The 26996-nt window shown below is 38.6% G+C and overlaps 1 pseudogene; it reads left to right on the forward strand.

The window, feature by feature from the left end:
* The first annotated feature begins 518 nt into the window (after positions 1 to 518).
* On the forward strand, positions 519 to 15481 carry LOC136279734 (tetratricopeptide repeat protein 28-like; annotated as a pseudogene).
* The last annotated feature ends 11515 nt before the right edge of the window (positions 15482 to 26996 follow it).

Consider the following 26996-nt stretch of genomic DNA (forward strand, 5'->3'; position numbering starts at 1 on the left):
TTAAGCGTTCGACTTCATTTTTGAAACTCCAACAATCAGTCAATTTGTATTTATTTTTAGTTACGTGTATACCTTATATCAATAAAGCAAACCATACAGTAAAATTAAAACATCTTTTCACAATGTACATTTGCGGGCAAAATGGAGTGAGCTCAATTGAAGAAATGTAGAATGGTTTCCGTGTTTACATAGCCTGATGTAAACACGCGGGAGGTTGGGAGAACACGAGATAAGCGTAGGAAACCACGACGCGAAGCGGAGTGGTTTCCTACGCTTATCTCGTGTTCTCCCAACCTCCCGCGTGTTTACATCAGGCTATGTAAACACGGAAACCATTTTACATTTCTTTTATAAATAACTAATGAAAGAGGAACGAAAACTGTGTTTACATACGCTCATGTAAAATGGTTTTATGGCCAATCAGAGCGCGCGTACTATTTGAATATATTATAAAATAGCGTTACGCTTTCGTGACGAAGATTTCCGCTTTCAGTTTCTAAAAGCTAAGTAGGGGAGCCCCCTAAAAATATTGGGAAATTTCCCTTTTGACGTTTTTTTAAAAGGTTTAAACGCCCCTCTGTTTGGGCTAGTTTATTTCGATAGCTGCCGTGGGATATTTCCAAATTCATGCTGCCGATAAAGGCTAGAGAAGAAAACTAGATAGAAGTCGGAAACGCCAAGGTGAGATTTTAGTTGTGGTATATGAGAATAATCTCGCCCTCCCGATAACTCAGCGACACAAACGTAGATACAATTACAGATGTTCGCTAATGTACATACATTTTCTTGTTTAGCAAAATCCTTCTTTGAATGAACTCAAAAGCAGGTGAATTTTGTCAGCTTACAATATTAGCGCGGCTTTTAACTTTCTTTAGCAGTGTAATTTTACTCAGACAGGAGCTCCTGACTCAGAATATTTTCTCAAAAATTCGTCAAAATTCGCAGACGGCGGAGATGTGAAATTGGCTTCGTTAGGTTTACTCAGATCCACAATGCCACATTGAATTTAAACGGGCATAAATCTGGTCGATGAATTTACTGCAAAGAAAACTGAGTTAACATGTCCATGGTTGTACAGACGATAGATTATCACTTTACAGAGTAAAGTTCTTATTTAAATGTAGTTATATTCCATATCAGCAGTCGTAACGCTGTAAACCACATCCAAATTTCCTCCTCATAAATGGTTAGTTTGATTGTTTGTCCATATTCTACGGTTTACTGTGTCTAACGTCAGTCAGCTGAAGATATTTGGAATAACTCACGCGGTCTGGAGAAGTTAACTCCAGGTGAAGTTATAAACTCAGGATCTATTTGAGCTTTACATGAAAAGACAGCAAATGGTACTGATGATTTCCGCTGTGTCTGTTCTCTAATTTGGCTTTCATTTAGTGACTCCCAAAATTATTTGTAACTCGTGCATGTTTTGTAGGTGACTAGAAGTGAGGATTTGACGATTTTTAATGGTAAAAAGGTTGCTTTTAAAGACTAGAAAAATCGGTCCAAGGTTTATCTCACAAAAACAAAATGGCTGACCTCGTTTCAATCGTTATGAATCTCTAAAACACCAAACCAAACAGACAAAGGAACACGAGACCAAAATAAAGCTAGGAAAGATATTCTTTAAGATAAATCCCAGAGATGTTTTCCATTTAAAAGATTGTTTTATGTAAAGCAATGGTGTACTTCGGGCTTGGGCTACAACAGGGTCACTGTGTGTCTGATAGTTTTGTGAAGGGTTATCTTTTGCATGAGTCGCTATAACGTAGTAGATGAAGCTTATTGAAGAGTCCCTGGAAGTGAGGCTATCTTTTGTTAGGAACATGACATATTCATCATGTCAAGAATTCCACCTCTGTTCTCGATTTTGAAAATTAGGAGAACCCAACACTTTCCGACATTCAACGTCCTTTATTAAACTGTAAAACCGCTATAGTCCCCCACTTTATATCGTACAATTTAGCTTCGAGTAACTTTGCCCATTTGTTTGGGAATTACAAACAGCTCTTTTCAGACTTTTCAATAGGGGAGATGAAATTTAACTCCCGAGGGCAGCATCAATCAGTTACTGTCAATCATGAACCGACGCCTTCCTGTTTGTGCCTGTATGTGAAACTACCTTTGCCAAATACTAATCGTGGACGAAACATGAATTAAACCACCCATGCAGAAAAACTTAAACCATTTTTTACAATGTTTTCATTCGACGCAAAATGGGAGTAAACTTACTAGGACATCCAATTCGGCGGAATATTTCCGTAACAATTATTAGGTTACGTGACCTAAGCATTTCCGCTAAAAAGGGGAACCCCCTCACTTGAGAGGTCAAAACTCTCGTGCGTCTGAGCGAGTTCCAGTTGTATATTTGCATAGTCTTACAAACGGAGCTGTTGCTGTCGGTTTATTATATCAGCTTTCCTCTTTGACTCTTTGTTAAGGCTGGTAAGAAAACTTAAAAAAGAAGGTTGGAAACACGGAGGTAAGATTTTGGTTGTTGTATATATGTGATTAAATAATTTTGCCGTCCTGATGGCTCGGCGACACAAACGTAGGTACCTTTAGGCAAGTCTATAGTTTCCGTTAGATATTTCCAGAGTCCTCCAGTAGGTTACTAAAAAAGAGCTCGGGAACTCCGCGGTAAGAGTTTGGCTGTAGTAGGACTAGTAAATGTGGTTGAACTCACCCTCCTGAAAACTCAGCGACATACACGTAGTTGCAGTTATAGATGTCCGCCAAGTTAAAATTAATATTACCTCGTTTGACAAAACCCTTCTTTCAATGAAGACCCTAAAAATAGCGGAATTCTGTCAGCTTGCAATGTTGGGGCGGCCTTTAATTTTTTTTACCAGAGTATGTTTACATAGAATATTAATTATTCGGTGAAGAGTCGGGGACATTGATCGCATTCATAACTGTATCACGGTCAGGATACATTTTGCTTTACAAATGTAGTTACATCTCTTGTCATCAGTCCTAACACATCAAACATCGTGTTGATTGCACCTTTACCTACGTAAATCGTTGGAAAAATCGTCTGCGGATATTTCACAGATTACCTTGGATCTAACACAAGAATAAACAGATCTAAATGCTAATTGTCAGTTCACCAAAACTGACAATTAGATTCTTGATTTGGGTAGAACTGATAGAAAACTGCCAGTAATGACACACTGTCGATGATTGCCTGTCAGCGAAACCAAGTTGTAAATTTTTCCTTGCTAATATCGCAGAAATAACTCCAAGCTATTCCATGGGACAAAACTAAAAACTGCGTCTACATTTTACATTTATGTTCAGAAAAAGATCTGAATGTTCGAGTTTTGTGAAGGAATGGGTGACGTCATGAGTTCCGGTTTCAGTTTCTAATGGAGGGAAACCCCCTTTTCCCCACTTTCGGGGAAATTTCCCTGTTACGCTTGAGATGTTTAAAAAACTTCCGTCGCGTTTGAGAAGGTTCACTATAGTAGTGATTGAAACTGAATCTTTTTAAGGGAAGTTCCATCGTGGACAAATCGTATTCCCTTCTGTTAGGCTGTTATAGGAACAGTTTTGATTACTACATGGTTCAATAAAAGGCGAGAATCTGGTTGTAGTTTCGTAAACTTTGCCCCGTTTACTAGGGATAGAATCCTAACGAACTAGAATCAATCCATAGACTCGATTAAGCTCAACTGTTTAATTCCACTCTCCTATTCACTCAGTTACAACGGGTATGTAAAGAGCTACTCTGAGAAACTTGTAACGAAATCACTCTCTTTACTACATTCTCTACATTGTGATTGGTTGTTGCTAAGTACTGATATAAAAGGTTATTCAAGGTTGCGTCGATTATGCAAACCTTTCAATGTGCCAAAATCACAAAAGGCGGTGCTTCTAGCTCTTGATAACAAATGACAGTCTCTTTAACTTAAAAATTGTCTCTCTTGATATAATGTTTACACTTATTATCTGATATGTGTCACGCCCGAAACACAAGGTCTCCGACAGTAGCAGAGGTGTTTATTACATTCGAACTCAGATGATCTCTAAACGTTGTTAAAATACAGCTGTCTACGCATTTACCTTTAAGTGATTCCAGTAACATGTGTTAAGTTGGCACAAGGTTTTGTCAGCTGTTTTTTGCATTATGTATTCTTTTGCACTATAATTATATCCGGGCTATGGGAGATGGTGTCAAATTAAGTGAATTGGCTGTTGACTTACATTAAGCCTTGAATAAAGGGGTAGGTTCTATTAAGGCTTTGTCAGAAAGCGAATCTTGTGATCTTTTCCCTTTTCCGGTTGAAAGGTTATCTGCCTTGCCCAGTTCAGAGCTTAAATCTGTAACCGAAGTTACCTTTACAGACTCTCGGTACCAATAGGTGCACACGCACGCATAGCGTAGCCGTTATCCAGGGGAACCGTAAAAACTCTTCCCTGGGTTATAAACAGGCACTTTCCTCAAACTGTCCTCATTTCGAACACTGTGACTGATATCGTCAGCTCTTTAAACTGTTGCTGACCCCTTTACAATGTTTTGCTGTCTCAAAAATATTGAATCTTGTGCTCTTACAATCATATTTGTCAACCTTTGGTCTGATTGTGGCTGATTGATTTTGCTGTTAAGGGCTGAAATAGCGTGTTTTTTCCTTTAGGTTGACAGGTCATGTGACTTATCTAACGCTTGTGCGCCAAGGTCGCTCTGTTTACACTGAATAACACAGGTTGGTTGTGGCTCAAAATCAATGTTACCAATCCTGCTATAATAGCTCTAATTCTCCGAATGAAGCCCTCGATTTCCTACTATCTGGGAATTTCATTTTCCGTCAAAGCCTTGAACTTTCTTCAAGAAACAATTGTGGAATACTCAACTGTCTTGATTGTTTTCGCCCATTTATATCATTATCAGAAAAGTTATTACGAAAAATCAACTAATGACGGGTGAACGAAGGAATGGTTATGTTGATTATTGGGCTAAAAGGGCTAATACTTAAATTAGTTAGGAATTATACATGGCTAAGGCTTGGTTGTAGACTGAGGTATGCTCTGCAAATCTAAGCAGGTATAAATGTTGAAAGCCCTTCCTTTTCGATTTCAGCTTAATACAACCAAAGTCGGTGAGATTGATCTCAAAATTGATATCATGAAGTTTTAGAATATTTGGTTCTTTTGCAGTGATGGCGGAAGGTGGTAAGGTCAGCGTTGATGATGGGAAATCTACAGACGGTAAGAAAAAAACAGCTTAATTACAACTAACTTTCTGTTATGAAAAATGTCACATGATTATCATTTCCAGGGTGATTAGCAAAACACATTATTTTACAGTTTCGCTCAAGCATGATGAAAAATAAAAGTAAAACCACTTGTGAAAGGTCTTGTTTTTTAAGGGTAATGGTTTCACCATGAACGTGATGTTGTGTTTTCCAGCTGCAGAGGAACGTCAAGTCAGATCTGGTGACTTAAAAGTGAATTTAGCTGATGATATTCGGGCAGGTGAGTAAAGTAGTCTTACATGCAGGTCATAGTCACAACAAAAAATATGGGAATATGAAGTTATCAACTGCTTGACCTAACCCAACCTTTAGGATAGCGTATTTCTCAGACTGTGTGGAATATTAAATGTGATCTCGTAAGGAACATAAAAATAAAACAAAAAAAACTCAGAAAAATTGTTGTCCTTTTCGTGCCTTCGGGTATCTAACATTATGAAAAAGGACCACCAGTACGATCTTTTCTTCGCTTTGTCCTCAGAACCTCTCTTCAGGTAAATCAGTTCCTCTTCATCTACTTTTCCGTTATCCATCTTAAGGTCTCTATCGTTCTTCCTCTCACCCCCGCCTCGATGGAGTCCAGCACCTGACGTTTTTGCTGATTTTGTCGATAAGATCAACATATATCTCTCCGTTAAACTCATTAATCAGTGTTTAATTGTTTAATCACAAGGCATGCCGGTACCGTGGCGTGTATCTTATGTATCATATCTTATGTATGGCAGGAATCTTCTTTACACGGCGTACTTTTTTAAAACCTTATTTCGCCGCTTCTACATCTTAATTTTAGTTTCGATGGGTAACATATATCAAGCACTGGAGATGGAGTTTGACTATTTTTCCAAATACTTCGATTCACGTTGTTTGAATGAACTTATCAGTGTTTGTCTATGTTTGCTAAATAATCCAACGTATTTGATTCTTTACTTTACTTAAGCTGGTATACAATTTAGGTTTGAAACTGTTCAGTGGCTGAACTATCAAGCCACAATGCTTGGAGGCCAACAGAGAGATCAGAAAGATCCTTGTCCCCTATATACTTGTCTGATTATTTTTCTCTCGTTATAGACGTTCCGGCCGTTTTACCGTCAGATGGTACACCGCAATTTGATGATGCAACCCTAAAAGGTAATAATAACAATTAAAATAAACACAACCTATTCAATAAGGTATGGTCATCCAGTCAATTAGGGTTACGCAATCCTTTTAAGAGAGGCACACAAAGGGACCTGTGCCGCTTAGTGATCATGGAACAGGAAAAATGCAGACAAATTTTGCAAGTCAACAAAATGATTTTAACGTTTGACAGCCGTTTCAAACTGCTACTCTCCTGGATATTTTACGCATCTGTATATGTCTGGCTGCTATTTTGTGCATCCCTATTGAGTTATATTCTATATCATGCATGTTTTCTTCTTTCTGTTAGCGATGGCGGAGGTGTACTTGAAAGAAGGTGACAACGAGTACAGCAAAGGAGAAACCAACAATGCAGTACACTTTTACTCGGAGGGACTGCAAGTGAACTGCAAAGATGTCAAACTAAACGCCATACTCTATAGCAACAGAGCAGCGGCTCAGCTCCTTCTGGGTAAGAATTAATCAATCATTCCAGTTTTGTATTCATTTTGATAGAGATTGATTACAATCATCTACAGTTCGAATTGTGTGCGTGAATGAAAACTTTCGCCGTGCTTGCAGCAACCTCAAGGTAATATGGGAAGGTAGCGCTGGCATGACTGGGACAGGCTCAATGCATGGCCCCGTCACCAACATCACTCGTTCTGGCCGATTCTCTATTCGTCCGCTGGCTATTTGAAAGATGGGATAAAACCTGACACTAAAAATTGTGAACCTCAAGTTAGCCAATCAGATATATGAAAATCAGACAGACCGAAATTCAGATGCTCTCGCAAGACTTTTTTGCTAATTTGGCAACTTACCCAGCACTCAGAAGACATCAGTAACTGAAACGTTTAAAGTAGACTCTGAAAGTTGAGAATTCGTCCTTCCGTACTCACACCAAATTATTTTGTCAGGAAATTGGGAAGAAGCTTTGGATGACGCTACAGTGTCTGCTCAATTGGCACCAACTTTCATTGAAGCAATAGAAATCGGTAAGTTCTCTGCAATTCCTGAGACATGCAGAAAATGTCTCCGAGGATGACCGAAAGATTGGACTCATCTGACCAGTTGATCATTCAGGAAAAAAGCTTGTGCTGGGGTTCCGCATTGTCTGATCTCCTTAAATCATTTCACAACCTAATTTATTGTCTTAATTTCGACTTTGCATTTGACAGATCTTCTTGCAAAAGCACAATGAAAATTCCAAATTTCTCATTTTGAAAAGTAATCCGCCTACTCTTATAGGGTTTTGGATTAAGTTGTAAGTTTTGATAGTTAATGAAAAAGCTGCTATATCATTACGTATATTATATAAACTGTGATGTTTTACAATGATTACCAGGCCTGAGAAATGTTTTACCAGCACACGTGTAAAATTACGATGAGCCTTATCGCCCACGCACTTTACAACTTTTTTTTCGAGGGTCGAGGATCCTTTTTTCATTTATTGATAAAGCCGACTTTTATTGTCATAAATTAGTATTATTTTTATATACCATACAGAATAATATATGGCTGCTTCTAGAAATGGAACTTCTCTTCGAGTGTTCAACCCGATATCCCCATCTTCCCCTGTTCTCACTCGTAAGCTATCGTGTTGATCACTCGAAGAGAAATTCCATATCTACGCGCACCCATGTATACCTCTCAGTTTCTTCACCAGTCTCCATTTCACACTCGGTCTCGAGTCTGGTAATTTACTTTGACTGTGTACATTGCGAGACATCACTAAAGTTAAGATTTGTAAGATTGAAATAGAAGTACAAGTTGAGGTCCTTTATTATCCGCAATGCGAAAAATGATCTTTCTTGATATCAATTTTTTTCAATTTCTTTAAGGGGCCAGTGCATGTGTACAACAACACTTGTATCAAGAAGCCATTACCTGGTGTCAGAAAGGATTGGCAGTATCCTTTGACCAATGTAGAAAAAGCCAATTCTGCTTTGGAGATTTCTTTAATTTAATTACTCATGTAAAAAAGCGAAAAGTAGGCGGTTCCCATATCTTGTTGACTCTGATAAATATACGAATTGAAGAAACCGGGCGACTTGTCATTTATATTAGACGGCCAACAACACCAGAAATCATCTTAAACAGTACTGGGTTCAAACGTTCACCTGAGTGATGCCCTTAACTATATCAGCTCTTACCATAATGCTCATTAGGTGCCAAACAACTCCAAATTCCTATCAAACCTCATGCCTAAAAACAAAGCTCTGTAATTCCTTTCCTCTCACGTCCTATCACTGGAGTTAAGACCGTCTGCTTGCGCCATTGGCAGTGTCATTGCCAGCTCCAGTCACCGCAAGTGTGCGGAGTCAGGTGCACATTTACATGTAAGCTTATATATTCGTTAACACAACTGATCTAGACCATGAGAATTAGGTGCACAATTTTTGTCTGACCTTCTATTCCACTTTGGGCAAAAATATACCCGTGCTTCTGAATTTTCGGCTTATAAACCCTAGTTTGTTGCTTTAATCTGTTGGCTAAGTAGAATAAAGGAACGTTCATATACAGGGAGAGCTTTTTCTAAAATCACCCATTCAGGTAAAGGATTTGTCTAATAGGGCTTACATTGAATACATTTAAATGTATTCAATGTTAGCTCCACACACTTGCAGTGCACCGTCAGTGGAAACACAAATGACGTTCACGATAATGCTGGCTGTGCTTTTTGCGCTGGCAGTACTTCTGCTTCTACCACCCTCACCATTACTGGTAATAGAAGCAGTAGAGGTAGTAATAGCTGTATTTGTATTACTTTCAGCTATTGTGGCCAATTTTCATGACACCGGATTGAATGCTGGCATGAACTGGGTTGAGTTTGAAATTGTAGTGTAAACAGAACTGACCTAAAACTCTTTAGAAGGCAAATTCTTTAACTCGAGCCTTTTAAGATTAACAATAACAATAAGAAGTTACTTGATTTGTGGACCGAGTGTGATAATCAGCCAACTGATGGCACAGATGAAACGAGAATTAATCAGGAAATTAACACTAACCGTGACGATACCAAAGAGAAAATCGAGGTAAGAGAAAGTTTACGACTTTAAAATTAATCGAAAACCAAGAGGTATGGCGGAAAGGGACGCTTCCATGGAGGACAGACCAGCTCAATTTTTCCGTATATATATAGTATATATATATATATATATATATATATATATATATATATAGTAGTTAAGTTTACTATAAGGGCGTAACGAAGAGGCCAACTCTTGACTGTTCTGGACGAGTTTAATGCACGACGTTTCGGCCGTTCGGCCTTCTTCAGGTTAAAAATTAAAAACTAAAAAGCTATTTACAATGATTGCGACTTCTATACAAAACAGAAATTTTAAGACTGAAGTTATGTAATGCAACAAAGGTCTAACTTACAAACTGAGAAGGGTTAAACAAGGAAAGGCAAATAAAGAACTATGGGTGGCATGTGAATACAAATAAGGTGAATACAAATAAGTGACAAAAATTAGAGAGAAAAAAGAATCTAATTTAATTGGTAGTGTTTACTCCGGAGGAGCAAGCTCCCCACTGAAGGCCTCTGAATGAATTCAATCAGGCAAAAACCACAACAGGATCCCAGGAAAGGGCCATTAAACCGCAGCAACAATCTCCCCTCCAAGGTTAATTTCTAACCTGAAGAAGGCCGAACGGCCGAAACGTCGTGCATTAAACTCGTCCAGAACAGTCAAGAGTTGGCCTCTTCGTTACGCCCTTATAGTACACTTAACTACAAATTCACGTCGAGACATTGTATCCTGTGGATCCTCTTACCGGGAGTTCAGCGTTAGGTATACCAGATCTACACTGCTTGTATATATATACATAATTGAATATGTATGTATATACACACGTACATATATATACATACATATATATAACTAACTGCAATCAATATTGTTTCGGCCTTCTGGGCCTCATCAATACAGAGCTAATACTGGAACAGAGGTAAGGCAATATATCCACCCCAAGTGATCTCACACATGTGGGATCATCTAAGCCATGCCAGAGTGCTCAAACTGGAAAAACTAATGAGCATGCGTGTATATATATATATATATACACAAATTGAAGAAGGCAGTTGTTATGTTTGTGATACCTTGAGTATGTTTAAAATCTAAGACGGTTAAGCAGTTGTGTCTCACTAGGCTCTGTTCGAATGATTTTGCACTCTGATATTGTTTAATAACTATTTATCAGTATTGAATTTATTTTGTCAATTTTCTTAGACTCTGACAATAAGTTTTTTCCTCATTTCAAAGATATTATCATTTAAAGCCTCGAACAACGACCACTGGGTCAAAAGAACTTTCGTTTCATTACAGAAGAGGCGTAAGAAGAAATGTCGTCAGTCCATATCCAGCTGGCTTTGTTGCATAAATTGAGTAGCACCATAAGCAAGTCTGGCCCATATATTAGCCATCGAGAAACGTAATTAAGGATAGGTAAGCCAAGGGGATAAAAGGTAGTCAAACAATTTAAATATTTCTAACTTTAAACCTTAGGATATACAAATCAACGATCAGCTACCTCAAGCGGCTGTCCAAAAGATCCTCCACTATGCAAACAATTTGCATTTTTCTATTGAAGTAGGGGACAAAGCTGGAGAAGGGAGGAGTTCCTGCAATCTCGGCAACGCTTATCATAGGCTTGGAGATTTCAAAAGAGCCATCCAGTATCATGAACGTCATCTAAAAATTGCCAAAGAAGTGGGAGACAAGGCTGAAGAGGGAAAGAGTTACTGCAATCTCGGCAATGCTTATCGTAGCCTAGGAGATTTCGAAAGAGCCATCCAGTATCATGAACGTGATCTAAAAATTGCCAAAGAAGTGGGAGACAAGGCTGGAGAGGGAATCAGTTACTGCAATCTCGGCAATGCTTATCATAGCCTAGGAGATTTCGAAAGAGCCATCCAGTATCATGAACGTGATCTAAAAATTGCCAAAGAAGTGGGAGACAAGGCTGGAGAGGGAAAGAGTTACGGCAATATCGGCATTGCTTATCGTAGCCTAGGAGATTTCGAAAGAGCCATCCAGTATCATGAATGTCATCTAAAAATTGCCAAAGAAGTGGGAGACAAGGCTGGAGAGGGAATCAGTTACTGCAATCTCGGCAATGCTTATCATAGCCTAGGAGATTTCGAAAGAGCCATCCAGTATCATGAACGTGATCTAAAAATTGCCAAAGAAGTGGGAGACAAGGCTGGAGAGGGAAAGAGTTACTGCAATCTCGGCATTGCTTATCGTAGCCTAGGAGATTTCGAAAGAGCCATCCAGTATCATCAACGTCATCTAAAAATTGCCAAAGAAGTGGGAGACAAGGCTGGAGAGGGAAAGAGTTACGGCAATCTCGGCAATGCTTATTGTAGCCTAGGAGACTTCGAAAGAGCCATCTTGTATCATGAACGTGTTCTAAAAATTGCCAAAGAAGCGGGAGACAAGGCTGGAGAGGGAATCAGTTACTGCAATCTCGGCAATGCTTATCATAGCCTAGGAGATTTCGAAAGAGCCATCCAGTATCATGAACGTGATCTAAAAATTGCCAAAGAAGTGGGAGACAAGGCTGGAGAGGGAAAGAGTTACTGCAATCTCGGCATTGCTTATTGTAGCCTAGGAGATTTCGAAAGAGCCATCCAGTATCATCAACGTCATCTAAAAATTGCCAAAGAAGTGGGAGACAAGGCTGGAGAGGGAAAGAGTTACGGCAATCTCGGCAATGCTTATTGTAGCCTAGGAGATTTCGAAAGAGCCATCCAGTATCATGAACGTGTTCTAAAAATTGCCAAAGAAGTGGGAGACAAGGCTGGAGAGGGAAAGAGTTACGGCAATCTCGGCATTGCTTATCGTAGCCAAGGAGATTTCGAAAGAGCCATCCAGTATCATGAACGTCATCTAAAAATTGCCAAAGAAGTGGGAGACAAGGCTGGAGAGGGAATCAGTTACGGCAATCTCGGCAATGCTTATCGTAGCCTAGGAGATTTCGAAAGAGCCATCCAGTATCATGAATGTGATCTAAAAATTGCCAAAGAAGTGGGAGACAAGGCTGGAGAGGGAAAGAGTTACTGCAATCTCGGCAATGCTTATTGTAGCCTAGGAGATTTCGAAAGAGCTCTCAACCTGTATCGTTCTTGCGTCGCACTTTTTGACGTTATCCGAGCCAATTTGCGGTTCAGAGATGATTGGAAGATTAGCTACCGCGACATGCAAAGAAACGCATACACTTGTTTGTGGTGTCTTCATTTAAAACTAGATCAAATTTTGGATGCGCTTTTATCTGCTGAACAAGGACGTGCGCAGGCTCTTAATGATCTGATTTGTGTTAGGTATGGGTCGAGAGGAATACAGCCTGGGCCTCACACTCCAAGGAATTCTGATCTTGAGGTCCTTGCAAGCTGTGCTGTTTCAAATACAGTTTTCATGGCTGTAGATGTTACATCGCGCAAGATATTCTACTGGTTTATTAACAGCTTTCAAGATATTCAATTGAGAAGTACTGAGATAAGTAATTATGGCTCGTTCGAAGATGTCAATACCTTTATTGGAAGCTTAATGAACACAGCATCAAGAGCGTTTAAAAGAGGTGTTATTGAATGTGAAGATCGCTCTCTTGATGAGCCATGCGCTGAAGAATTAGCGAAGAAAAGGTCAGGTCATGGTTATTTCTCTCCTGAATGCTCACCGAAAGCTGCCTTGAAGATGTTGTATGACGTTATCATTGAGCCGATTGGTGATCTGATCAATGGCGATGAAATTATCTTTGTTCCCGAGAGTTCACTGTGGTCAGTCCCTTTTGCTGCATTGATCGATTCCGAGTCAAATTATTTGTGTGACTCTTTCCGAGTTCGAACGACTCCATCCCTAACTACTTTGAAGTTGATAAACGATTACCCAGACGACTTCCACAATAAGAAAGGTGCTTTACTCGTGGGTGATCCATGTTTGGAGGGGTTCTTTTCGAGGGGAGGAAGCTCGATTCACTGCCATGTGCGAGAGAAGAAGTTGAGATAATCGGGAGAATCCTTGGCGCTGATCCTCTTATTGGTGAAGAAGCAAGAAAAGATGAAGTGTTGAGGCGACTTCCCTCTGTTGCCTTGGTGCACTTTGCTACACATGGCCGAATGGAAACAGGCGAAATTGCTTTAGCGCCACGAAGTACTTGCTCATCACTGCCCTTTGTTGAGGAGGATTTTATTCTAACAATGAAAGATGTGCTGGATATTCGGATACGAGCAAGGCTGGTTGTGTTAAGTTGTTGTCACAGTGGTCGTGGGGAGATTAAGGCTGAGGGAGTTGTTGGAATTGCAAGAGCGTTTTTAGGTGCCGGCGCTCGCTCTGTTCTCGTGTCGCTGTGGGCGATTGATGACAAGGCTACTCTCGTGTTTATGAAACATTTCTACGAAGAACTGGTTACTGGCAAGCTTGCAAGTGAAGCTCTTAACCAAGCTATGAAGAGCATGAAAGTGTCTGAAGAGTTCAGAGATGTGAAGTACTGGGCACCCTTTGTACTCATTGGGGATGACGTCACACTGGAATGAATTTGAAGATGGGAGTTTGGGATATTGTCAGATGAAGGTAGGCAAATATTAATTGATGATATATTTTGAATTACGCCCTCATCATATTTGCATGAAGATAACCAATCACACTATTATAAGTTTCTGCCATTCAAATTTTAGTGCTCTGAAAATGATCAAATTCGCGAGCGGCTAACTGCAACGGCTCTTATGTCTTCAAAGATGATTTGCTTTTAGGTACGCAATCGCAACGTATGATGTGCAATAAGGAGCAAATTGATATCCTGGTTTAAAGGAAGACTTTAACCAAAACTTTTCCAAGGATGTGTAATGATAAACATAATGACGTAATATCAGTCTCGGTTTGTGTACAATGTATATCAAAATGAGTGAAAGGAACATTCGCTTGTCGGTGCTGTTGCCACGTATATCTTGCATTTAAAATGTTAATTATTAAGTTAATCACTCCTTCGATTTCTGATACTTCTACAAATATCGGTGTGTTAAACAGGTTTCTTACTTTAGGAACGTATTCGAACCTATGTTAAAATGAATACTTTTCTGACCCCTTTTATCCTGTTTGTAGAAAAGACGAGATCCTTGCTGATGGTTTTTGGCAACGATTTGAAACCAACTTCTCTGGCGACAGGAACTTCCTCAGTATTTTCAGCGATATGGCTTGGTTTTAAAGGCATAATGTCTCAGTTTTTAAACGTCCTGATCTTCTCGGCGTGTAGTGATATTGTCTGTCAGTAAAAAAAACACTAGTTGTTGAATTAGGTCTTAAAGGCGAAACCTCAGTTTTAAACTTTTGTATCAAAAACTCAATTTTAATTTCTTAATACATAGTATGAAAGACACAACTGTGTGTTGCAGAATAGTCGGTGAACTAAGGTGAATTATACTTTCAATTGAATTTTAAAAAAAATTATTCCCGTTTTACTGATCACGATTAAAATAGTTAAAGTATTTAAGAGACTCAAGAAGTAATGGGCACTTCCTCAGTCACTTCTTTTGTTTCTGGAATGAATAGAAAGTTAAACTTGGAAGATTTATTCACAAAGAATTTATTTCAAAGGACCATCTACTTTATTTGTCGATTGGGAAGCAGTTTATTTCGCTAGTAGGTCGTGTTGGTGATGTTTTTCTATTTGAATCTTACGAATGTTTCATTTGCATCGTAAAATGTAATTCATTTTTAAGTTGAGATTTCCATTCTTGGTCAATTGCAGCATCGAGGTAGTTTCTATGCAAATTGAACATTAAAGTTTGCCGTATGTTTTTATATAACTGTGAATCTATGACAATCATATTTGTCTATATACTTCATATTAACTTCATTACTGCGAAGATCGTTTTCATATTTACTATCTTTAATATAGTGTTTAGTTTTCGGTTTTTAGAAAAGAGTTTTGATATCATGTCAAGATCCTTGTGTCTTTTAAATTTGCTTGAGTTGGATTTTTCTTTCATGAAGCCCTCTCTGTAGAGACAGTTTTTGTAGCGAGTTAGGTACAGTGATTGACTCGGAAAGTTATTGTAATCTCTTTGACTTACTTTGTTATCGTGTGAAAATAAAAACTGAGTAACAGAATGTCCTTTGTTATAGATCTGGGCCCAGTTGTTCATAGAGTGGATAACGCTGTTCAACAGATAAATCACTATCCAGCGGATAACTGTTGAGATAACGTACTGCGCTATCCAGTGGATGGCGATTTATCCAGTGGATAGCGTTATCCTACTTTTGAACAACCGGGCCTGATGATGGAACTCAGCCCGGCAACATCTTGTAGCCCCGAACATGGACGGATTCGAAGCTCAAGCATTGTAACACCCTCTACGAAATTGGAAGGAAGGAGATTCGATTCTCGAGGGGAACTCAAATCTTTTCAATCAATTTGAGTTCCCCTCGTTAAGTTCCTCTTCCCTTTGTGTCACACTCGTTACGATTTTGGAACAGCTTTTTATTTTCTCCTTTTCTGGTTTGAGTCATTGAAGATGTCGTGAATTGTTAAAGGACGTATAATACATGTTTACTTTATTCAATGTAAAAAAGTGGCATGGAAAACGAACTTGCAGTTCGTTTTGTCCAATTTGACTTATTTAAGGGAAAAAAAATCGGCATTTTTTAAATGAAATTCCACTTCCGGTGAAAACAGTAGCGAGAAGTGGTGACGTAAATAAGCGGTGGCACTAGAATATTGCGCAACACGTATTCCACAGTGTAATTGGTATGGCAGCTCGTGCAAATAGCAATAGTTCTGCGGACGATGTTTTTTTTTAGAAGGGAGTGACTCGAATGCCTTAAGATTAGTATATGGCAGCGATGGGGATAATCCAGAATCTTTAAGGGAGTGGGCCACGTCCTTAACAATATGAGCCGCGTAGGGTTCACCGAAACGATCCACACTAAGACAGAACGGAACATGTTGATAGCGTTAATGGTCGTCTCGGAAACTCAGACTGGTATTTAATTTACCGTGTTATTTATTTGTATTCGGCATGAAAATCCAATAAAGTAAGGGTACAACCTAAAGGAATACATAGAAATTTTTTAAGCTGAGCTTCCGAAGGTGTTTTATATAGTCTATCAAAAATATAATAAATATGTGGAAATGGAGAGGGCTTACGCTTCTGGGAAGCTTGTTGAATCGTTTATTATCCCTAAAGTCTTGAGTAAAGCGTCGTTGATTACAGTCACAAATGATTTAATTAAAGAGGTCAACAGTCTGATGTACCGTTTTAATTGGAAAGACAATGATAAAATTAACGCACCGCTCTTATCAATGATATCGAGGATGGAGGGCTTAAGATGTTGGATATTCAGTCGATGATCCTCGCACAGAGGGTGATGGTATTAAAAAGATTTACAAATAAAGATTATAATAACTCTTGGAAAATAACATTGAATTACTTCCTTTCTCAGGTAGGGGGAGAATTTGTTCTTAAGTGTAATTTTGATACCAGACAGTTACCTATCTAACTTCCGACCTTTTATAAGGAGTGCCCGGACGCTTGGTCCATGTTAAGGCAACCTTCGATACTTTCGTATGAAGATGTAGGTCACCAGGTTATATGGAACAATAAAAATATTACTGTCCAAAAGATCTCGCTTTTCGAAAAACACTTGCTTTCTAAAGGGATTGTTACGATCGGTGATCTCATTTCTGACACTGGAATCTTCTTAAAGGGTGTGAAGGTATTACATGCAAATTTATCTCCGATACCACATTTTAGGTTAATGAGCATCGTGGACGCCATTCCTCGTGACTGGAGGCGTATTATTAGAGAAAGCGCTAAACATCTCCCTTCTCATACAGATGACATAATTTATTTGAAGTTAGAAAATTCTGATGTAATGCTAGCAAAAATCACCTCCAAATCACTTTATAACGCGTTTAAAAGCAAAAGGGAAGCTTTCTGTTCTTGGCTTGGTGAATGTCAAGTTAACTTTCAAACCGATTTACAATAATGGATATATTTTTTGGAGTTTTCAATGCGGAAGAGGACTTGATTATTCTAAATCATCTAATACTGACAGCTAAATTTTATATATAAAAGCGTAAATTGAATTCTAAGAATCCCTTCATACGAGTTTATAAGGCCAAGATCGGGGAGATATACCAGGTAGAAATGAAGATAGCAGCAAAGCGGAATAAATTAGCTAAACATTTTCAGAAATGGGATAAGCTTTTGCCACATATCGCTTTGTGGGATGGGTGTCGTCCAAACAATGCAGAGTAGCAGAAGAAGTCAAATTTTATTGTAAAGCATACAATTTCGCTATATACTATTAGTAAGATACTGTAAGTAATTTACCGTAATATATTAAAAGTGGTGTAATATGTCGTAAAATAATGTAAATGTAGAGTATTGTGTAGGTAGTGTAAGTAATCGAGAGTAAGTCATCTACTGTAATCAAGTTTATTGTAAACTATACTTTGTTAGTGTGTTCTCAGTAAATTATTGTAAGTGACGCATTGTAACTGAGTCCTGTAGTGTATTGTAAGTAGAGTAATGTTTTGTAAAATGCCAAAAAAAAAGGAAGAAATCACAAAAAAAAATCTTGTGCGATAAAAAAATCCAAAACGCTTTCCCAACGGATTTTGGGATCGGGATCATTTGAGCTATATTCAAAATAAAAAAAAAATTGTCCTTCTGATCTTTGAATGTTATTCCACTGCTGTGAAAACCGTAACACAAATTCTTCAACTGTTGTTTCTTTGCAGGGTTTCTCAAAGGAAGCAGCAAGTGAGGTTGGCATGGATTTCCATATAGAAATAAGGGTCAATTATAGCATCATGTATAAAATTCTTTATATCGAACCAACAAACTTGCACATCACATTACAAACCCACATCAGCGAATCCTATTTCTTTGACACGTATTTCGAATTCATGCCAAGGTTCAGACAGGTCAGTGTCTTCTATGGGCTCAGCGCTGGCTCTCGAACTGGCTTCCCACAATCTTTCAATAGATGAGAAAAAAGGTGCTTTTAGAGAATCGATAAAGCTTTAGTTATTAAATATTCGCAAGGTAAATCAATTTAGTACTTACTCTGATGATCTCTAACTTTTGAAGAGCTTAACTTATCCTCGGTTTTTTGTCAGTGCGGTCGGCCACTTCCGAATTCTCGCCGTCTGCCGACTGTATGGGTCCCTTTTTACTTCAGAATTATTTGCTTCCGGTAGGGCCTGAATCATCGGTACAGCACTAGGAAGAAGTTGTTTTTTCATTTTAAGGCCCATTTCAACCATATAGCTTTTCTCATCGCACTCGGGAGAAAAATGACTGCTACAATCAACAAAATGTTGGAACGGCTCGACGAAATGGGCTCCTTTCACTTGAGCAAATTTAACCCTTTGTTGTTTCAAATTTGCTTCATTTGGAAATCTTTGCATTGTATGCCCAGTTTTGTTTGAATCAGTACAAAACTGGACGACACAACACTTTACCATTATGAAAAAAATCGAATATATTGAAACAAACTATAAGTAAAAAAATCTTGACGAGATCGGTAAACAACGGCTGTGGAGAAGACTTATACGTATCTCACGCGAGTCTGAAACAAAACTTTGGGGGTCACAGAAAAGATTGCGCCATTCAAGATGGCGCTTGTCTGACGAATGGTACTTTTGGTATACTTGATATATTTACTAAACGTGAAAAGAAAATGTACGTTTTTTGGCTTTATATGCCCTGAAAGCGAGGGAAGGTTAACTTGGTGAAAACCAAGTCTTCCTGGCGAATTTTAGGGTATGACTTTGAGCATGCGATCCATAAAAGGGTTTTGAGGAGGTTCTGAGAGCTTTGACCATAATTAAACATCAAATGATAGGTCATAACACATAAAATGTTTGTGTGTCCTTTAAGAAAAAAAATCCTAAGCTTCAAGTTAAGTTATTCGCGTGACCCAACACCGCTGACATTGCATTTTTTTGTGTGGATATTTTCGTCCTGTTCCGCTCTGTTTCAGGGAGCTAAGGCTGTTTCCCCATAATACAACAAATTGGATATGATAAGCATATTCCTTCTGCACTTTCCTTTTGCTGGTAGTGTAACCTAATTATCCGGGTAGGCTAAGACCTGAACAAAACTGTTGAAGGTGGCAGTAGCTTGAAGCGTCAATGAGAAACAAAGGCCACTATTTATAACACTCATCAAGAACAACAACAAGGGATTTATGACGTACGCACACGTAGTACGTGTTACAATTGGGGGGCAATTGAGATATCCATCCTCTTAGAGCGTAGTGTCACCAAGAAAAAACAGTGGGACAGAGAAGGAGAATCAGGATGTTGGCCGGGATATAACGATTTTACTTTAGTTATTTTTAAAATTATCCCTTTCCTTCTTTTACCGAGTGCCATTCATCGTATAATTTATGTTAAACCAGGAACCTTCCTCCCTCTCCTCCCTCTCCTCCCTCTCCTCCTTATCCTGATTTATTCCTTGATTTCACATAAAAACTCGAGAACTTAAAGCTCGGGGTGTCACAAGCTGATCTTTTCAAAACCTCAGCACAGGTCATCATCTTCGTCTGACTCTCGTAGTGACTTTGCACAGGTTTTTCAAAAGTTAGTCAATGCCTGCGAGAAAAAAGACTTTCTCAAGAGCACCATCCCAGAGACGATGACACTTTATGGTACAATTTATATCCCAGGTTCAAATCATTGACTGTGGACTGAATAAGCTTGATTCGAAAAGGATCTCGCTCGAAAGAACAGATGTAGTTGAAATTTTTATTTACCATAACTGTGGGTTCAGGAAACATAAGGTGCTGCGAAAAATGATAATAATAAATAATAGTAATAATAATAAAAAAAGTTTAATTCCACCATCATCGCAGTTAATCTGAATAACAATGTGGTTATAATTGTACAACTATAAGAATTGCATATTATTAACCAATAAGGGACTGAGTTACAACAGATTTGGCATTAAAATTACAAATACAAGTTAAAATATATGAGTAGGCATATATATATATATATACATATATGTATATATATATATATATATATATATATATATATATATATATATATATATATATATATAACTAACTGCAGACAGTACTGTTTCGGCCTTCTGGGCCTCATCAGTACAGTGCTAGTGCCAGGATGGAGGTAAGGCTATATAGCCACCCCAAGTGATCACACACATGTGGGATCATCTAAGCCATGCCAGAGTGCTCAAACTAGAAAAACTAGTGAGCATGCATAATGCTAGCAGCAATGACTCATCCTAGTAGAGTGCTCAATTTGGACATGAAAGCAAAGCTTTGTATGTCAAAGAGCTATATATGTATGTATGTATGTATGTATGTATGTATGTATGTATGTATGTATGTATGTATGTATGTATATTTGTAAAATATATAATGTGTAAAGATCAAGGATTGAAGGACGAGAAAAACCCTTTATCATTAACTGAGTTATTGTAAAAGGATTACAACATAGTCGCCACAGTGGAAAAAGACATTCAATAGTTCTTTACATTCTATAAGTCCTTCCCCAAGCAAATGTTTTAGCAGCCTCGGGTGGCCTTACTGAGACATATTGTCACCTGACGCCCAAAGCCTTGATCCGCAAATTAAATGCCTAGAACAGGTTACTGTATGAATCATTTTGTTATCTCAATCTGACAAAATATCCTCAGGCTTTTTCCTTTCTTCTACAGTAAAGACGAAAACCACTATGTAATTTCTTACTTCACCCGCAACATGAAACCTGCAAAGCGTGTAATGAATATTACCATTTGTTTTAAGAAAGTTAACTGCATTGACGCATGAATAAAGGGGTAAGTTTCTAAAGAAACTGTGGTGCTGCGTCGGTGGGAGAGTATAGCAGGTAATTTAGTGTTAACAATTATGTAGAAAGTGGAGCTACGCCATTGGTGGGAATATGGTGACGGAATATGGTGACGTTTTCAACCCAGTTGTTAACACTAAATTACCTGCATTGACGCATGTTGTTTAAGTAGAAGTAGCCTGCGTGCAGGCCGTCATTATAACTCTTTAGCACGAACTTTTTATGCGCACGCACGAAAGTGTAGATAGGCAAGGAGATCTTGAAGAATGCCCCCGTGACTGATTTTGTGGGAAGACCTTCACAAGGGTGCTCCAAATTTCCTACAGCCGAGGAGAAGGAAAAGCCACCATTTTATCGCTTGATTCTCAATTGAAAGATAGAGATTCAAATTAAAAACGTATTAATTTATATTATAGTCATCTTGAGAAAGTTTCGTAGAAAGTCACATCGTCGCGGAAGGGGACTAGGCCTTGCTGGACCCAGACCCAACAACATTCTTGGATCGAGTTGCTCAGATCAGTCCTGTTGAAAATGGCGGGTATCGTGAATGTCAGTGATCACGAATGGGGACATTTGATCGGAATTATGTAACGATAAGAGTATTCCACAGTTTTCAGAGGTCTAATGGCTTCCAAATCCTGCAACTGATGACCTTGAAGTTGTAGAAATTGTTGCATATGATCGAAATGATCGCAAAAATGAGAACGTCGAGAACAAGAGATTGAAGTGGACATTGAAGGTGTGAAGGTGAACAAAAAAAAAACGAACACGTTCAGGAATCAAGCGAGAGAATAACGCGCCAGATGCAGTCGTCGATTAAAAATGTGATGCCGGCGGTCACCAGAAATGTACAAGTTCTTGGGGTGTTAGCAGTGTAACCACCAAAGTAAGAAAAAGACTTCCTCTGACACTAGGCAGCCAAATCAGTATATTGATGGGTGACCTCATGTAATACATGTATGAGGAATGTGCCACTGAGCATTGGGTTTTCATTTCTTATAACCTTTTTCTCAGTCAGCTCTTTTCTAACTTTAACCCTTTGACTCCTAGAACTGATTAACACTTAATTTCTCCCTTTAATATCCATTCGTTACCTAGTAAACAGGTAATGAGTATAATCAAACTTATCAGAGAGATATTTCTATATAAAGTACCAAATTCTCTTAACTAATATACAATGAAATGTGTAGCAGCTAGAGAGGAGAATTGATAATCAGATCTTGGGAGTTAGAGTTAAGTCAAATTATGGGGGCGAAAGGAAAGGTCACTTTCAGGGTTTCACAGTACTTGTGCTATATGCTTGTTACATTTGATGTGAGCAAATAAGTAATTCATAAGATCTTAGAGAGGTTCTTACACTGTATCAATGACATTTTGTATTAAGGTGTAACAGTTTTTGATTTGACATTTGCACAAGCACATCATTGTATACATTGTTTTGATGAAGGGCTAATGCTCGAAACATCAGCTTTTTTACCCTTTACGGTGGCTATTTACGTTTTCAAGTTTCTCAGTTGTTAACACTAAATTACCTGTATTGAAAGAAGTTGTGTCCATTCGCCAACTCCAGTCTTAACAAACAAAGTCAGTAGATGCCCTGCACTTAAAACCCACAAAAATGGACTGCAAAGCATTTTAATAAATGTAGTCCTTCCTGTTCTCTACAGTTTTGTTTTCAGTTCTTGATTTCATGGTAGTTCTTTGGGTAAATTCCTCCAGTCCTATTTCCGATGGAGAATCACAAATAAGGTAGTAAGCTAAAACAGACATTGGGGCAGTACTGACTCCAGGAGTTAAATGAATGCTGCTGACCAACCAAAATTTGAAGTAAGAAATGCTGTTAACACAGGAGAAATGCTTATTGCTAGGTTACAGCCAGCTGTAAGAAGACTCCACAGGGTACCCAACTAGAATAGAAGAATCATGCACACAGCTTAGCTTAAACAGACAATCATAGATAAATATAGAGTTTCAACTGCATTGGCCAAATACCGGTAGGTAAAGGATGTAAGTGGCATCAGTATTCTACCACAAATGAATAATAAATAAATAAACACAGATAAATAAACTTTAATAGATGTTCCTTCAAAGGTTTTTCAAAATCTGTTTACTTAACAAATAGAGAAGCCTTGACTGTGCTCTGTTCTGTTATAAAGCACGCAGGAAGCGGCTAGAGCACGAAAGAAGTGTAGGGTGAAACACGAGACGTAGTCGAGTGTTTCTCCCCACTAATAAAATATAGTAATAATTTACAACTAAACAAGCTCTTAAGGTTCATACTTAAAAGATTTCAAACGCTGTAATCTTATTGGTTACGCTACTTGCTACAGTATCTATATATTCTGTGATAAACAAAATAAAACGCAAACATGAGCCCTTGTTAGTATTTTGATTGATCAGTAGATAAGCTTAAATGATGAGATTATTCGCTCTCCATTATATGGCAAGATAGAAATCCCTCTTTATCTAAAAAAACTGCTCTGCTAACGTTTTAAAAATCATGAGCCCCAAAAATAAACATTGCTTAATTTGTTACGCTGGATTTGCGTAACATTTCCTGTTTGTGGGTGTTTTTTGCTGTTCACACCCCAATTTGAAAGTGATTTGTACTGTAAACGTTCATTATATAAGTTCAATTTTCTTCATCTTGTTAAATCCCTGATGAAGTCTGTGTGATCAGACGAAACCGGTCGGATAATAAACTAAATTGAAAAGATCTGTTGCTGTGAGCTGCTCTCAACTTTTTATTTTTAAAAAAAAATTACAAAATTGTTAAAAAAAAAATTGAAAAAATTGATTTTCATTCAATTACTGAAATTACATCCATAATCGAGTTTAAAACTTTTCTTCTCATCCAGCTGACGGAAGTTGTTAGAAATTGCAAAATTTGTGGTTGATATTTTCTGCAACAAAATTAAGGTTTTTCGACCGGCTACTGAGCTGGTGTCATCAATTAAAATCACCGAAAAGTGCAAGAGGTAGCGATTCATTAACGTTTTTGCGAATGGCGAAACGAAATTCTGAGAAAGGGGAACGTACAACAACCTTGCGATAATATGCACATATTGAAAGAATGAAATGTTCTAAGATCGTCTAAGATAGTCGATAAACTCCTCATGTTGTGTAAGAAAAGGTGATGAGGTGACGAAGGATCAGCACAAAACTGTTCTAGAGATCTAGCAAGAAACAGTCTGTGAGCAGACCCTCAAAGTGAGAGCAGCAGGACGCGCGTTTTTTCCGCCCGCGTGAATTTCAAACGAGACGGGTAAAGGTTTACCGGAGCTCTGAAAATAATAATAAACAATGCCTGTATAGTGCCGGATTCCAAAGCTTTCAATCATAGAAAACAATGTGTGATAAACACGAAAGTGTAATCAACTGAAAGAGAAATTCTGAACTTAGGGTATGTTCCTAATTCATTATTCTTTCAGTCTCAGTGCGTGTTTATTCTGATACGAGGCCTGCCTTCATACGAAGACCACACTTACTTCTACTCGGAAGTGGTATACTGGTATACGTGCTTTGCAAGAAACAGTACCGTGCTTCGAGGAGCTCTTCACAAAAGCTGCTGCAAACGTAGATGGTAGTTGGGCGAGAAATTTTACTCGACAGGTAAGATAAAAAATGCCGTCTATCACTACAGTTTGAGTCTACCTTAGACGATTGGACCGCTCTCTCGCTATGTCGGTCTACAGGCGTAACGATCCACAAAGGATGTTTAGAGAGCGTCCCTGAGCCAGAAGGTCTTCTCAAACGTCTCGAGTGTCTATTATGTACGATTACATATACATAGTACTTACTATGTTTTGTCTAAAGCAAAGGCATACACTCAAGTCTTTCATTTCTGCTATTAGCTTTGCCCTAGATATTTTCTGAGATAAAAGTTATCTCATTCCTAGCTCCACAGACCGTGTATGCTAAAGTTGACTCAAAATTGATCATTCACCGCCTTGTTAAAATTCGATGCTTATGGGGAAGAAAATCAGCGAGCTTCAAGCTTAAATTTCTCTAAGGTGTACCATATTTTAATGTTATCAAACACACACTTTTATTTATAAGGTAATCCCTCTGAACCGCAGGTAGCAAATGCTAACCCTGGCGGGTCAATTTATCAACTCATTTTCGGTATATTTAATTCATTTTTTAGATAATTATAGACGAAACATAGAGTTGAGGAAGATGTCCGCGTTTTCTACAGGAACACAAAGTATTGTTTTGAAATAACAGGTCTTGATTTCCCTTGGATCTGAATCGTATTTCTCCCACTTAGCTAGCATATAATTCCCTACCATAGGTCAAGACAGTGTGGTGTTATATCAAGAAACCATTACTAAGTTAGCGCGCAGAACAAGTTTAAATTTGTTTCTGCTTTTTTTCTTTCAGACGAGTGGGGGCAAACACGCACGAGACACGTAAGAGGAAGGGTGTCCCTCCCCTTACCCTCCCCTCCCACTCGCCTCACGCTTGCCCGCACTTGCCTAAAAAATGTAAAGGCGGATTCTTTAGGCCACCATCGAGCTGATGAGTTAATTCGTTCTCATTACTTGTTTGAAGGATAAAGTTTTCCCATTGCAAGGAGAAGCTTCATGTTAATGACATCTGGGCCAGTCAGCTGAAGTTTTGACAATTTAGTGACGGCAAGGCCCCTGGTTGACAGGGGTGGGGTAGTAGATTCTGGGTGAAGCCGACAACTAATGTTAAAGATTTAGGACTTATGGTTTTGTCTGTGAGTTGCTCTATCGATAGTTCGTGTAATTTCGGTGATTCTCGATAAAATGTACCAAGTATTTTTGTATCCGTCGTTATTTTACATCGATTAACAAGTTCACTCCCTCACAGGTCCTCACAGGAAAAAGCGGAGTAATTAGGAACTCCTAACACGTGCAAGGACACTCGACTGAACTGAGGCCGTAACACTCTCTTTTTTTTTCAATAATGCTGTTTTCCCTGTGAATAAATGTGCTGTGTATTGAATAATAACGAAGCAGGATATACCTGTAATTCTAGCTTGGGTAACCTGTGAAACACTTTGGAGTCACTGTATGTCTAGCGGCTTTGTTTGTGCAACAACAGTCACTTAGCATCAAAGAAGAGACACAAAACAGGTCTTTATATTTATGTGAAGTTTTGATGTCTAAAAATCACATTTGTCATAATTTCAATCGAGGGGTTGGTCCTCCGGGTGACGAGGGGGTAGGGGGCCTGGAGTACTTTGGTTGTGTCACGATAAAATCTGCCTGATTCTCCCCCCCACCCCCCCCCCCAAGGCTCTTTAGTATTCTAGTGGCCCCCCTCATTTGCAATCAATTTTGTACAGTCCTCCCTTTATACTCTGTTACCGACGACTGATCCCCCCTCAGCCCCTCCCACCCAAAAAAATCCTCCGTACCCTCCCTCCCCCATAACTTCTTCCTCGGATTTCCCCGCTAGTAATTAATTATTAACTGGTCTCAGTAGCTCATCCCCCAATACATAAAAGTGACGTCATGATTTCCGCGGAAGTCCCCATTTCCTTTATTAGCATTCGACTTCACTTTTGAAACTTAGAAACTCCAACAGTCCGTCAATTTGCATTTATTTTTAGTTACGTGCATACCTGATATCAAGAGACCAAACCATACGGCAAAATTGAAACTTCTCTTCACGATGTATATTTGCGGGCAAAATGGATTGAGCTTACTAATAGCGTTACGCAGTTTTCGTGACAAAGATTTCCGCTTTCAGTTTCTAAAAGTAGGGGAGCCCCCTAATAATATTGGGAAATTTTCCTTTTGACGTGTTTTTTAAAGGTTAAAA

The sequence above is a fragment of the Pocillopora verrucosa genome, chromosome 3, assembly GCF_036669915.1.
Source record: "Pocillopora verrucosa isolate sample1 chromosome 3, ASM3666991v2, whole genome shotgun sequence".
NCBI classification, from domain to species: domain Eukaryota; kingdom Metazoa; phylum Cnidaria; class Anthozoa; order Scleractinia; family Pocilloporidae; genus Pocillopora; species Pocillopora verrucosa.